The following is a 16,900-nucleotide window of genomic DNA, read 5'->3' on the forward strand; positions in this document are numbered from 1 at the left end:
GTCTGTACATAGTAGGGTCTTCCAGAAGCTCACCTGCATCTGTGCTCAGCTTCACATTCTGCTCCAAAGGAACTGAAATAGGCTTACAGCCTGTCATCCCATATTTGGACAGCATGTCCAATCCATACTGCCTCTGCAAGAGCTGTATCCCACTTGGTGATCTAATCACCTCAATGCCCAAGAAATAACGCAGCTCTCCCAAATCCTTCATCTCAAACTTCTGCTTCAATAGCATTTTCACATGAAGGATATCTTCATCACTGTCACCTGTCATAATCAAATTATCAACATAAATTACAAGTAGCATAATACCTTTCTCTGTTTTTCTCACATAAAGTGAGAAATCTACCTTGGAAATCTGAAAGCCAATAGTGACAAGATACTGTCCTATCTTGTCAGACCATGCTCTAGGTGCTTGCTTCAAGCCATACAAGGCTTTCTTCAACCTGCAAACAAACTCAGGATGGACAGCATGCACATAACCTAGTGGCTGCTCCATATAGACCTCTTCTTGCAAATCACCATGCAAGAAGGCATTCTTTATATCCATCTGATGTAAAGACCATCCCTTTGATGCAGCCATAGCAATGACTGCTCTTACGGTTGCCATCCTTGCAACCGGACTGAATGTTTCTTCATAGTCAATGCCATATATTTGTGCATATCCCTTGACTACTAATCTTGCCTTGTATCTGTTCACAGAACCATCTGCATTGTGCTTCACCTTATAAACCCACTTACAGCCAATTGCATTCTTACCTTTAGGAAAAGGTACCAACTCCCATGTAGCATTTGCTTCCAAGGCATCCATTTCTTCATCCATGGCTTTCTCCCATTTTTCTTTTCCCATGGCTTGCTCAAAAGAAGTGGGTTCTGGTTCCTGTATCACTTTGACCATATATGCATAGTGAATGGCTGTAAATCCGTCATATTTCAGCCTATCCACAGGATACCTAGCTCTGGTAGACCTGTGCAAAGTAGGTTCACTCCCAGGTGCTCTCAAAACATCCCTGGTCTTCCTTACTCCAGGTGTAACAATAGAAGGAATACCCAACTCATCATCAATGCTCTGTTTTGAGCCACTGGATTCACCATCCACATAAGAGTGACCTGCATTCACATCAAACATGGGCTGATCTACCTTCTCTTTTCCTTTTCGTGAAACCTGCATACCACTATCTGCATTGTTTTGAGGAGATTCTCCTGATCTCAATCTGCCTGTCCATGGCGAAGAATGTGAACCACTACTAGAGGACGCTCCAAGTCCACTAATATTTTGTGACTGCTGCTGTGAATTCTGTGCAGCATTACCATTTTGTGCATCTACATCATCAATCACATTTACTGGTTTATACCAGCTACTTATCTCATCAAAAACAACATCTCTGCTCACTGTAAACTTACGAGTAGAAGGGTTATAGCATCTATACCCTTTTTGCTGCAGAGAGTAACCAATAAAGATGCACTTCTTAGCTTTTGGATCCAACTTGGATCTCAACTCATCTGGCACATGTACATAGGCAATGCAACCAAAAATTTTCAAATGAGAAATATCTAGTTTCCTACCAGTATACCTCTCCTCTGGAATCATCCCATGTATTGCTGCAGTGGGAGTCCTGTTCATTATATAGACTGCTGTAGCAACTGCTTCAGCCCAGTAAAAATCTGGCAAGTCTTTTTCGTTGAGCATGGCACGAGATACCTCTCTAATATGCCTGTTTTTCATTTCTGCAATTCCATTTTGTTGTGGGGTATGACTGCATGAATATTGCTGCTTTATGCCATGCTCCTGCAGGAACCTTGCAAACTCATTTGAGAGGTACTCTCCCCCTCCATCTGACCTTAGGCATTTTATCTGCAGGCTTGTTTCTTTTTCAACCATAGCTTTAAGAGTTTTGAAATGCCCAAAAACTTCACTTTTCTTTTTCATAAAATACACCCAAACTTTTCTGCTATAGTCATCAATAAAAGTGACAAAATAATGACAGCCTCCAAGAGATGCAGCTTTAGTAGTCCACACATCAGAGTGGATTAATTCCAATGGCTTCTTACTCTCTTGAACATGTCTAGGAAATGGTTTCCTTGCCTGTTTTCCAAACTGACAGGCTTCACATACCTTATGCATTTCTGCAACCTTGAATTTTGGCAATCCTGCAACAATATTTTGGGCCTGCATTGATTAAAGTCACTGTACATTAACATGACCAATGCGTTTATGCCAGATATCAATATCTGCAACTACACCGGTCCCATGTGCAAACATTGCTGCACTCAATTCAGGCATGTCTGCATCCAATGTAAACATTCTGCCCTTCTTCTTTCCTTTTGCTATCAAGCGACCTTTATTTTTCATATCCTCAACAAAGCATCCATGGGAATTAAATCTGACCTGCAAGCCCTGCTCAACCATTTGACCAACTGAAACCAGATTCCTGGTGATATCCGGGACATGAAATACATCGGACAGATATTTCTTTTTCCCATCCTGCATAGGCAAAGGAATATTTCCAATCTGCACAATAGGATGTGCAGTATCATCACCAGTCTCCACAAATCCTGGTTTTTCCATTTTCCTTGCATCTTGCATCCATTCTGCATGACCTGTCATGTGGTTTGATGCACCTGATTCAACATACCACACATCGTTACTTTCTTCTGCACTTGTCACAGAATTGGTCATGTGCTGCACCATAAACAAATGCTCATTTCTGTCATCACCCTGTCTACTAGAAGATGCATAATTCCCTTGTTGCAGTTTTCCATTCATGATGTCATTCTGCTTTTTATAGCAGTCTTTAGCCATATGACCCATTTTACCACAGTAGTAGCATTCAACATTGCTGTTTACATTTTGTCCTCTTTGTCATCCACCACGACCTCTTTGGCTCCCCCTGCCTCTAGAGTTATCACGTCCTCCTCCATAGGACTAGTTTTCTTGAGTTTACTGCATATTCTGATTTCTACCACGGCCTCCTCTACCTCTGCCTCTACCTCTTCCAGGATTTGAGTAGAAGACAACTTCTTTTGAAGTTCCTCCTGAAGAAGATGCACCACCATTTCTCTGCTCCTCAGAAATTAGAAGAGCAATTAACTCCTCAAAATCAGGAAATCTTTCACGAACTGAAATGGATGTCCGAAACTGTGCATAATCCTTTCCTAGACCATTCAAGGTCATAGAAACTAAATCATCATCTTCCACTGGCGACCCAATGGAAGCAAGTGCATCTGCAATCTTCTTCACTTTCATGTGGTAGCCATTGATGCTCATACTTTCTCTTTGCACATTATGCAACTCTTGCTTGAGCTGCATTTTCCTGGCTTGCGTATATACATTTTTTACCGCGAAGGGCGTCTCAACCTGAGACAATGCACTCTTGCAATTTCCAGCTGTGCTACCTGCAGAGATCTGCTCCCAAAACAGAAAATGAAAGCAACACTGCTCCTCTTACCAGAACACCGCGAGCTTGGCTTGCTTTCTTGAGCTCCTTACCACGAACAAGGCTCTGATACCATGTCAAGATTGTGGGAGAGAAGGAAGGAGTCTCACTTGTAGCTTTCTTGCTTGCACAATGGGGGAATACACACAGAGGTGGAGGCTGAAAACAGTTTTCCTCTTCTTAGTTGTGTAAGCCAAAAGAACTCACATACAAAGAAATAGAAGAACCCTATATATGGGTCTCAAACCAAACTCAACTAACTAAGGTGGCATACTAACTGAGCCACGAACTAGAGTAGATAAGGATAGCTAGCATCTAGCTATTATTCATGGGCGGTGTACCAACCGCATCTGCAACTGACAAGTCGGTGACATAAATGCACAACGGTCACATATCACGAGTGGAGCTCGATATCTCAACAAAGCTCTCCTTCCTTCTCTTTCTCTCTTTCTCTCCCTCTCTGATGGGACCTAAAATGGGTTAGCACTGGCTATGGCACTAGTCGGACCTCATGCACACAACAGACAACCCCACCACACGGCCTCACATGCCAAGAGCCTCTAAGACTCACTCTACACTAAATGCTAATGTCAATTTTGCATTTGTATTAGGTCATAGTCAAACATTTACCATCCCTTCTCCTCAGAGGGAGATCCCATAATATATAGGCATAATACCTTGTAGCACAAACATAGGGAAGCACCTCTCAACTGACTGCTGCGGCTCCATTGCGACTCTCCTACACCTCAAGGATTGGCCCCAAGATGCATTGCTCCAACATAAAATACACACGATACAAGCTCCACTCTTTCATTTTGAATGTGTTCCAAGAGATACCATGTGTCCTTACCAAACAATTCCCAAAAAATGATCGACTAGCCTACAGATTAGGTTGTCTCACACACTCAAGCGTAGGTCATCATAACAAAAAATAGGTGCTATGTATCCAGTTCTTCATATTCTGATACCATGGTTGATATGCACATGCAAAAGTGGATGATCCTAATGTATTCAAACATAATTTTCAATCAGAAGCGTGTCATGCACAACCAGGCTTTCCAATGCTCCTTTATTAACTCATTGCGGCAATGTAAGGATAGCACTGAGACAAAGCTCATGCTACTACCCTCTTAATAAAAATACTACGAACTCTATATTATGATATGCATCAGTAAAATTAGCAATAAACAGCACCCAAATCGCATCATTCAAACACCCTATCCCCTACGTTTAGGTAGTGCTTCCGTTGCATAGGTGTAGGGGTTCATTTTGTCATGTTTTGATGTATGAAAAGCAATAAATTACAAACTTTGACAAAGAAATATGGAAAAATAAGGCTAAACCTCATGCTCTACTGCTACTATACATTCACAAACACTCATTGTGTTTTTTCTTATTTTTATGAAGCATATTCCTATTTTTTCTTATTTTTTAGAATTTATTTATCAATAATCACTACTAATTTTTTATTTTTCTTATACCAATCATTTTAGCATACTAAAATTAAATTTTATTTTCCATTTTTCCCCATAGGAACACATTTCACCCACCCGAAACAACAAAACCATCATTTTACCCTTAAAAACTACATGTCAGGTTTTGCGCGATTTAAATAGCGCATGCAAATCATTATGAAATCAGAACTTTTTTATAGAAAGAAATTAAACATGATGCAACTAGCACTCAAACAATTTTTCATCACATAAGAACATCATTTCCATCATAAAATGTCAAAAAAACTTCATTTCCTTCATAAAAAATAGTCATACCGTGTTTTTATGAAATCCGAGATGCATTAAATGACTATGTGACTAGTAGATGGAGCCTCCATGGCTCTCAATTCCATGCTGCACATCAAGATTTGACATCTCCATTAATCTCAATCATCATTTGCTTCAATCTCCTTCCCGATTCTTCCTTCAAGGTAGTGCGCATGAACATCCCATGGAGGGGAGAGAGAGAGAGGAGAGAGAAGGACTGATTTCTGTTCTTCATATCTAGGCAGCCATTGGAGGAGCAGAGAATGGCGATGGAAGGTGAAGAAAGAGTGCATCAAGCTGATAGGATCAGTTTATGTGGTTGTATTTAGGTGCCATAGCCCCCCTCCCTCAAAATTCGTCGCCTACAAGTCACCATGGAGTTTTTTTATCTTCACATAAAAAAACGGCGGTGCCCCCATCCCCCCCCCCCCCCCCCCCACAAAATCAGTTTTTTTTGGGACCCCAAGGGTCACACCCTTTTGCACCTTAAGTCTCTTTTAAACTTGGTCCTCTTTTGGTCCTCTAGTTCAGGCACCTCCATTCTCGTGTCCAACATTGAATTTTGAATCTGTAAATTTTTGCTCAACTATCTTGAGGTCCCGCACTGTTTGGCACTTCTTCGGATCCAATCTGATAGATGGAAAAATTATGAAAATTTTGGAACCGCCAGTTGGTGTATCTTTAAAGCACTTTAGGAACCTGACTCTGACTTGCTGCTTAAAATCAAACTAACTACAACTGCAACCTTGGATGAAGTCTATTTTTTCCTTGAAATTCAGTTTTTTTTGTTATTTTTAAGCACTTCTCGGAGAAAAAAATCATCTCTCAGTCTCCTTCCCTCTTTCGCTCTCTCTTTCGCAAACTCTTTCGCAAAATGCTGCACTCGGGTTTTGGTTGCGCTTTTTTTGTCTGAGTACCATTTGTATTTGCGATGCAAATAGCGATGCCAATAATTTGCATCAGAACTCAGTGTCACTATTCCCCCCTTCCCTTGTAGTGGAGGGGGGAGAGAAAATGAGAGATTACACGTGAGAAAGAGGGGAGGGGAGGGGGTTTTGATTGAAAAAGGGAGGTTTGGAAAAAGGGGTAGGTTCAATAAGCCTTCCGGAGTTTCATCGAACCTATAACAAAAATAATATAGTAATAAGATTCTCTTACTAGAAATTAAATTTCTATTTTCCATTTCATTACATCCTCTAGTCAAAATGACATTTTCAAGGATAGGGTTAATAAATAACTTGCATAATGGGTTTATATACAACCTTGAATATACATGATAGAGGGGATTTCTTAATAATGGCTATCTTAGTAATAGCGAAATTGGAGTGCAGTGTTCTTAACACTTGCTATTGAAGGATGAAAAGTCTTACTTTCTTTTCTATTTTCACATACATGACAAAAGAACCATATGAATGTATATTTACTCTTGAAGGCAAACATTCAAATCGTATGATCTAGTCTAACATTACATATGTTCCAAATAAGGGAAAAAATTCCCCAATTAAAGAACATTTTTCCAAAATAAGGAGACTCATCAAAGCATAAAATACTAAATTCATAAGTGTTTTTCAAACTCTAAAATTATGATGTTTAAGAAGTTAAAGGTTTTAACTTTTGCATGTAAATTCATCTTGTCATTAGTCTCAAAAGTGTGAATTATAATAAAATTTTTAGAAATTATAAACTCGTATAGATCCACTAATGTTCTTAATGTAATTACAAAATATACAACTACTTCACTAGATCGTGTGACTCATGTGGTGTCATGGAGATTCTCATATTGGGATAAATCTAGTCTTCAATTGAAACTTCAATATGCATCATGTGATCTAAAAACATTTTTTTAAAGGTTTATAATTCTTTCAGAAGTCTAAGTATTGAATTGTATTCAATGTTGAGATGTGAAATTATGTTGATTGCCATTTCCTTACCACAAAGCAACATACAAGTGCTTTGGATACTTTAACCAAAGAAATTGATATATACCCATGACAAAAGAACCATATGAATGTATATTCACACACATGACAAAAGAACCATATGAAATGTATATTTACTCTTGAAGGCAAACATTCAAATCGTATGATCTAGTCTAACATTACATATGTTCCAAATAAGGGAAAATTTTCCCCAATTAAAGAACATTTTTTCAAAATAAGGAGACTCGTCAAATTATAAAATTCTAAATTCATAAGTGTTTTTCAAACTCTAAAATTATGATGTTTAAGAAGTTAAAGGTTTTAATTTTTGCATGTAAATTCATATTATCATTAGTCTCAAAAGTGTGAATTATAATAAAAATTTTAGAAATTATAAACTCGTATAGATCCACTAATGTTCTTAATGTAATTACAAAATATACAACTACTTCACTAGATCGTGTGACTCATGTGGTGTCATGGAGATTCTCATATTGGGATAAATCTAGTCTTCAATTGAAACTTCAATATGCATCATGTGATTCTAAAAATATTTTTTTAAAGGTTTATAATTCTTTCAGAAGTCTAAGTATTGAATTGTATTCATGTTGAGATGTGAAATTATGTTGATTGCCATTGCCTTACCACAAAGCAACATACAAGTGCTTTGGATACTTTAACCAAAGAAATTGATATATACCCATGACAAAAGAACCATATGAATGTATATTCACACACATGACAAAAGAACCATATGAAATGTATATTTACTCTTGAAGGCAAACATTCAAATTGTATGATCTAGTCTAACATTACATATGTTCCAAATAAGGGAAAATTTTCCCCAATTAAAGAACATTTTTTCAAAATAAGGAGACTCATCAAATTATAAAATTCTAAAGTCATAAGTGTTTTTCAAACTCTAAAATTATGATGTTTAAGAAGTTAAAGGTTTTAACTTTTGCATGTAAATTCATATTATCATTAGTCTCAAAAGTGTGAATTATAATAAAAATTTTAGAAATTATAAACTCGTATAGATCCACTAATGTTCTTAATGTAATTACAAAATATACAACTACTTCACTAGATCGTGTGACTCATGTGGTGTCATGGAGATTCTCATATTGGGATAAATCTAGTCTTCAATTGAAACTTCAATATGCATCATGTGATTCTAAAAATATTTTTTTAAAGGTTTATAATTCTTTCAGAAGTCTAAGTATTGAATTGTATTCAATGTTGAGATGTGAAATTATGTTGCTTGCCATTGCCTTACCACAAAGCAACATACAAGTGGATACTTTAACCAAAGAAATTGATACATACCTTTTGAAATGTGAGACATGCACGTGAATGACGAATGAGTATTGCATGTGCTTTAAACTTAAGGACTCTAAAGAAGGTAATAAATAACACAAGCCCAAGCTTCAATAATAGAAAATGATATTATTTAATATATAAGAATGCCTCCTTTAGAGTAACTATTTCTAATTTATTGCATATATGCTAAGTACCAAAAGTATCAATTGACTTGAAAGAAACACATAGAGAATCTTGAACTTTTTTAAATTAAATTCACATTAAAATGGTAAACATCATGTAAAAAGTATCAAAAGTATTGATAGACTTGAAAGAAACACATGGACTTTAGAATCTTGACCTTTTTTAAATCAGTTTCACATCAAAATGGTAGAATTCATGTGTAAAAAATGGTGATCATAACATCATAGCCCTACTATTCAAGCTTACGGAATCCTTAGCATTTGGCTAGCTATTGACCCATTTGAGACTTGGACGTGATAGTTGAATGATGTTGGTGCAATCCCAACTATAGGTGTTTGTTTCACTTGCAATATTATGATTTAATGATGCCAATATTATTTAGAATAATACATGGTCTTAAACTAAATACATGGTAAAAAGTGTGTTTATAAACCCATGTGGAATAGTTGCCTTATATCCTATGAACTTTAAGTTAGGCATATTATTTTAAGGGCTAACTTAACTTGTTGTATACTTAATATGTGGTAAAGATTATTATTTTTAATCCAAATTTTCAAAACATTATGTCCATGGATACAAATATTTAGTTAGTCATGTCACATTAAGGACTTCTCTAATATATCATAACAAGTAGGTGTCGAAGTGTTAAGATGATGTCTATTGTGGTTATGTCTTCATTGATGCTTCTTTTCTTTCATGACCTCTAGGGGCCAATACAAGGAATCCCGAAATAGGACCTATATTTTTTTTTTAAAGCCCCCACTTAAAATGGAGCTCACATAGAGTGCTTATATACTCCATTATAAAACTAAATCACTTGTTGTGTATGAATTCACACCTTATAGGTTTCTTTCAAGGTCCATGATAGTCTTGAACTAATATTTTGTTCTTTCACTTAGATTTTCTAGATAATTAAGAATGGACTCTAAAAAATGGATTCCTACCTTGTACTACATGAATAGGTGAGTTCCATGCTTTGTAGTAATCAAATAGACCACAGAAGTCCAACTTAAATATCTTATAGATACATAATAAACAATGCATTATCCCTAAATTCATATGACGATTAGGCATGATGACGTTGTCACAGCATGTAGGGTTGAAGGTGACCACAGGGGTTTGGAAAGAAAACTCAACAAGATAGATGGAGATGTGTCTTCAAGGGATAAGCAAATTATAGTGAATATTTAAAGGTTCAAGAGATACTTCACGGTCAATCACAGGGGTTTGAGAAAGAAGAATGTATGGGGGTTCAAGAGCTTAGACTCCAGACATGGTAGAGATAAGAGAAGGGTTGAAGGTTGCAAGCCAAGTTCTTGAAGATGTTGATAGAGCTTCCAACTGCATGTTCTTAGCAAAGATCACAAGAGTATTATCTCATAAGTTCTAACTCAAATCAAGCTTGTTTTCTTAATTGTAAGAGCAATCAAAAAAATCAAGTACAATATGCTATCATGTATCATAAACAACTCTGCATCCCATCATTCATACATGATGCCATAGCATGAATCAACTTGATGGGACCTAAAATGGGCTGGCACTAGCTATGGCACTAGCTGGACCTCATGCACAAAATAGACAACCCCACCACATGGCCTCACGGGCTAGGATCGTCTCTAATACACTGATGTACACTAGATAGGCTTCCTTATGCCTTTGTAGCTGATATGTAGTCCAACGTTTACCTTCCCTTCTCCTCAAAGGGAGATCCCATAACATATAGGCATAGTGCCTCATAACACAAACATCAGGAAGCTCCCCTCGGCTAATTGTCGCAGCTCCACTACGACTTTCCTAAAGCTCGAGGATTGGCTGAGGGGATTGGCCCCAAGATGTGTCACTCCAACATATAAAAAATAATGCACAAACTCCACTCTTTTCTTGTGTTGTATGATCCAGGAATATATAAATCCTCACCAAACAGTCCCAAGGAAAGTGTACAACTGACCTACAACAAAGGCTCCTTTCCACTTAGCGTATAAGTCATGTCCTAGGAAGACAATTGCTATGCAATCCAGGACTGATACCATGTCATGCGTCATGCATCATGTATAGGATCCTAGTGCACAAACAATATTTATCAAATTAGCATTTTGTGATGTGGAAAAAAACAACCCTTTCATGATTTTCACTAAACGTATGCTTCGGTGTATGGAGACTAGCACCGATTTCTCGTGTTACTAGCCCCTTAAACTAAATCATCGCAATTCTAAATGAAATGCATAATCAAATATTTTAAATATTCAAACCCTCTCAATCTCTTAACATCACCCTTTCCCTCTAACGTTTAGGTTATGTTGTGTTGCATAAGTGTAGGGTATTATTTTGTATGTATTTTTCACGTAAAACAAAAAAAATAAACTATGACACATAAAATAAGCCAAACTAAAGCCAAAATTCATGCCTCAGCTTTGTTTTACAGCCACAATCACGAATCATAATTTTCTAGATTTTTATAACGCGAAAATCCTATTTTTTTCCATTTTTTTATTTTTCTCTATTTATTTGTACATAAAAATATATTATTTTTCGATTTATGATTAGTGACTGATTATGATAGCTAAAATATGTTTTGTCTCAAAATTTTATCCCATGCGCATCTCTTTTCCCTACCCGAAACCAATAAAACCTTCATTTTTACACTAAAAGTGCGATTTTCAAGCTATAATTTAATTATTGCGACTATTTATTATTATGGATCTGCATTTTTGTTATGCACAGCCCTCAATCATAATACAAAAAAGCTCCAAACAAATTTTTGTTCCATATTAATTCCATGTCAACCATCAAACATCAACAAGAAGAAAATTTCTTTTGTAAAAATGAGGCATACTGCTTATTTGTGTGTTGCAGGTCTTGTAATTAATTTTTTCGAGTTGCCAATGGACTGACTAGTAGAAAATCTTCAATGTTGAACATCTCCCCTCAGTCTCCTCTTGATCTTGGAGCAATCCGGTTCATGCTGGGCAAGCATCCTTGAATCGGTCTTCATTCTTCTTCATGTGCATGAACTATCCCTTAAGGGGAGAGAGAGGGAGGAGAGAGAAAGACAAGTTTTTTATCAGGCCTTCCGGGCAGCCATTGGAGGAGTGAATACCGGCGATTGGAAGTGAAGGAAGAGTGTAGATCATTGCTGCCATCAGTTTATGGGGGTACATTTAGGTGGCATAACCTGCTCTCCCTCTCCCTCCATCATTCGTCATGTTGTTGCCATGGTGCCCTTCTCCCCTTTTTTTTCGCAAAAAAAGCAGCCCCCTCCCGGTCGCGTGAGAACTCGGGGGTGGGAGACCCCAAGGGTCACCCCCCTTGGCCCCCCCAAAGTCCCTTTCACACTACTTATCTTTTGTAAGTGAAGGTCATGCTCGTCCTTAGCTTCTCTGAAAATTTGCTAAACATTGCATCAATGTCTTCATGTGTATGACCCACCATGAAAAACCCAAGCTAGATCATCTTGAATGTTCCTCATGCAACAAGCAATGATAGATATGCAAAGAGATAACGATTTTTATTTTCTGATCCACAATTATTAAGTTGAAGTAGTAAGTTCTCAGGCAATCGTTTGAAATGATGATGGCCATCCTGTGGTGTATTATCTTCCATGCATGATTTATTTTATGCAACACCTTGATGGTGGTCTAGTTCTTTTTTCGAGTTGAGGACATTTAGTAGCATAGTGGTTGATCTCGGCATTCCATCTACTTTTGCAGATCACCATTTGCATGCCTGTGTAGTCGCTCCAAGTTCCTAAAACACAACGAGAATGAGGCAATTGTGAAGTTAGGATCATGAGGCTATAGATCGAGTGAGAAATGTCCATATCTACCTTCTCCATGCCCATGTGTAATCATGCCTATTAAAGAAACTGGTAGTTGAGTAGATCTTTCAGTCTCTTTTGATCGAAGCCTTAACCTAGGGATAGCTGTCTTTTGCTGGTCCATTTTATCATGTATATTGCACAGGTTTTTATCTGGATCTAATGTTGAGGCCAAGCGCCAACTGTAGTATATGTTTCAACAACTTTGTTGTTGTAGCATGTGACATTGACACTTCTTTAAAAGCACATTTCGCTCTTGAAGTCACTTTGTTGCTGCAAGTTGCTCTTTGATCTCTGAGCAAATACTACATTTGGAGAACTCACTTGTCTTTGCTAAGGTTACGTGCTTGAAATTTGTGTTCCAAATACGATTGAAGGTGGACAAGGACATTTGCTTACATCCAATACCACTCAATGTTGTATTTACTTCTGCCCATATATCTACCTACTTGTAAATATCTAGGATGACCAATTGTGTCTCCCTTGATCCATCTTGCATTGTTCTACTCTTGTGTGGCATTTGCTTTGCATTCTTCTTAACAAAGTCTCTAAGGATGGCTCTTCCCATCTCTGTGGATCCCAAGCTGCTCTTATTACCCCCTTGTTTCCATGCATTGCCCTCCTCACGCCATGCTCAAATTGTTTTTGTACCTGTAAAAAGATGTCTTTGGGATTCCATGAATCTCATACCATGCCTAAAGCTGTACTTCCTTGTTCCCAAGTAATCAATCCTGCATGATGATTCCAACTTATCATAAACATAGTTTGTGTGGTCTTCAAATTGCAATCCCCAAAAGTATTTACGTAAGTGTTGCATTGCTTCGCTATCAGCAAATTGACAACACTTTTCTTGGCAACAATCAATCATGGAAACCTATGAAATGGAGTTCATAGAAGTCCTCAAGTTTGCACTTTAGGGGCAATAATTCGAGGCTTTCTATTGACCATACAATATGATCTCTTTTGAACAAAAATTGATTTTTTTGTAGAAACAAAACCTTCATTGGTATCTTCCATGTTTTTGGCACAAGCATTTGTAGAGATAAATTGCATGTACGATTGTTATTGTAGCATCGATGTTCCATCAGCAAAGGTGACATGTTTAATAGGCCACCTTTCCAAAGTGACATAGTGGAGGCTGTCATCTATGTATATTCCTGTAGTTTGATCAAGGGCTTTATTTACCACCACACCAACATACTCTTCTCCTAGCAATTCAAAGTTTACCACATCATATGGAAAAGCCAATAATATAACCCCTGTCCCAACACACATTGTGTTGCCTTTTGTCCATAGCATCACTCTACGTTCTCTCCAACTTTCACGAATGCTAAGCACATCAATTTCCTCAGAAGGTAGGACATGGTTTGATTCGTAATCATCTCCTTCGCCATGAAGTGTTCAAGCCTCCTTCGCCATGAAGTGTCATCTCCTTCGCCAAATAAGCTCGGAGTATAAGCAATGTTCAAGCCTCTAAAGTATGTATGGGATCAATGTGGAGATGTTTGTCAGCATACCAAGACTATTTTCATAGATGACAGTCCTTACAAAGGATGTCCAAATCATGTTGAGAGTTGCATTTATCCAAAAACATTTGATATTTATCGTGGAGACTCTATCTTGATCAAAGAACTTCTACCATGCTTGAATCACTTAAGCAAATACCATGATGCACGTGAAGTCATCAAGTTTGATTGATATGGACAGGAGCTAGTTCAATATGGACATGAATTGTATGCTCAATTCAAGGTTGTCATTGATGAATGGACTAGAGCAGAGAATGATGGTATTTCATCTTCATCATTCATACCACATGAGACCATGATAGATAAAGATGGTATATATGTTCAGCCTTCAATTACTTCTTGCTTTAAGAGACCATCTATTATACAAACATCCTCAACAAATGCCTCACATCATCTGTCTCTTACATTGAACAGCTCACAATTATCCATGTTGAAGCAGACTCCTTTAGTCTCTACTTTGAAAGATATGGAAGCAATGCAAGTTGCTCATGAGTTAGGATATCACAAACATTTCATAAATGGTAGTGCTGCCAAACGTTTTATACAAAATCTACAAAAGTTGTATTTTCCCAATATACATGATGTAACAAGGCGGTGACTCTATATGGACTAATTTTGACTTTCATAATAAATATATCCCTTACATTAAGGGCTTTTGCATGGCTATGAAATATATGAGTGTTAGAAATTTAAAGTGTTTTATGTAGTTACCTTGGTGTTTCTAAACACCACCAATAACAATGAGAGAATCTACTTAAAGTTTTTTATTCTTTCAATAACATTAATTAATTGTGTTGAAATTTCTTATAAAGTGTTTTAAGTCCTATTTTGTACTTTGACCATCTATTATACAAACATACTCAACAAATACCTCACGTTGTCTGTCACTTACATTGAACAACTCACAATTATCCAAGTTGAAGCAGACTCCTTTAGTCTCTACTTTTAAAGATATGGAAACACTGCAACTTTCTCATGAGTTAGGATATCACAAACATTTCATAAATGGTAGTGTAGCTAAATGTTTTATACAAAATCTACAAAAGTTATATTTTTTTAATATACATGATGCAACAAGGCAGTGGCTCTATATGGACTAATTTTGACTTCCAAAATAAATATATCACTCATATTAAGGGCTCTTACATGGCTATGAAATATATGCTTGTTAGAAATTTAAAGTGTTTGATGTAGTTACCTTGGTATTTTTAAGCACCACCAATATCAATGAGAGAATCTACTTAAGGTTTTTTGTTTTTTCAATAACATTAGTTAATTGTGTTGAAATTTCTTATAAAGTGGTTTAAGCCCAATTTTGTTCTTTATGTCTTAGCTAACAAATAGGTCTTAATTAATAATAAAATTTATGTCTATTTCTTTGAAAACACAAACCATTGGTCAAAGGTTAAATCTTTGGTCTTATAAAAATTATAAAATTCTAGCTTGGTATATAAATCTTCATTTTATGATATGAAAGTTCATTTAGCTAATCAAATTGTGAAGCTAGTTGATTTTGGCCAAAGCCAATATCCATATTATCCATATATTGTCAAGATAGATAGAAATTTTAAATAAAATACATTTATATATCATACATAGACATACAAAAAATACAAATGGGGTGAGCAATTATTTAACATACTTGTGTCTATTGGTTTACACAAAAAAAGAACCATTACATCATAGGTTATCCAAACTTATTACTATATGGTATTAGATCAAGTTATTAAACCACACCTAGTTAGTGGTGACTCTTTTAAGGTCCTAGTTCATGAAACTTATACATATCACTTTAAATCATGCTATATCTAAAAGAAAAAACTCATATTATAATATCTTCAAATCCATAACATTATAAATGTTGTCCATGATAACATATTTTCATATAATTTTTAAGGCTCTTGTATTCTAAATTCTCTATGCACTCCTTCAAACCTTTATATTCTTACATTAAGCTTGGAAATTTCCTAGGCATATACTAGCTAAGCCTCCTTGATGTTTCCATTATCATACAACATCATATTTTGTTAGTATGCTAGAAAAGATAGAGGTGAAATCCAAATCTCCTAATAGCCACATAGCTTACATTCATCACTTAAGCTCTCAAGATGTGTGATCTCATATTTGTAACAGACAAAGTGTCCTTTAAAGATAAACATAAACATAGTGCTCTCTTTCATTCACAAAAGTAAGACATTCATTAAAAGTGGGACTTGGGAAATTTCCAAAATCTCTAATATGGTGTTTGGAGAACTTTGTAAGTTTTTCTTTTGTTATTTTCACTTGTTTTTTTGCAATATCACTTGTACTTACAATCGTGTTTCTAATAGTTATTTTTTTTTTGCAGTACTCCATTACAAATCGCGATTCCACTGGCCTAGAGACTCGATATACAGAGAGATACGGTCTCACTATATTGATCGATAGATTGTATGCATGCAGTGGCCCAGTAAGTCACTTATCTTTCTTGTCCGTAGTCACTAATTTTAATTAAAATGCATTATTGTATGGTGGACTGATGTGTAGTTGTTTCTTTTTTTGCAGAGTCCGTTTGATGCTTCTTTGCGGCAGGATGAGCTTTCAAATGGTGAGGATCTATAGCTCACGCTTGGATCTGTGGAGCACACATTCTCTTCTTTTTTGGTCATATGATTATGTAGGTATTTTCTATACACTATGTTATTATCATCCTTTGTATCTTGCCATGATTCCATGAGCACTTTCATTAAGCGATCTTGTATTTATTTTATGTATCAATCTAGTTGTGGATTCAAGTACACTTTGCCTTCATTTTAACGACCATTGTACACCTTATTGTAACCCTTTTGTATGGCCCAAATACAGCACATAGTGCTACAAGCTGTCCTGTCACAAATTTTTTTCCCTCTATAACTGTCGCTATTAGCATTGTAGTTTGTGTTGCAAACCATCACTATTT

This window comes from Lygodium microphyllum, chromosome 13, assembly GCF_053477565.2.
Source record: "Lygodium microphyllum isolate KBCC chromosome 13, Lygodium_microphyllum_v1.1.10, whole genome shotgun sequence".
Lineage (NCBI taxonomy): Eukaryota > Viridiplantae > Streptophyta > Polypodiopsida > Schizaeales > Lygodiaceae > Lygodium > Lygodium microphyllum.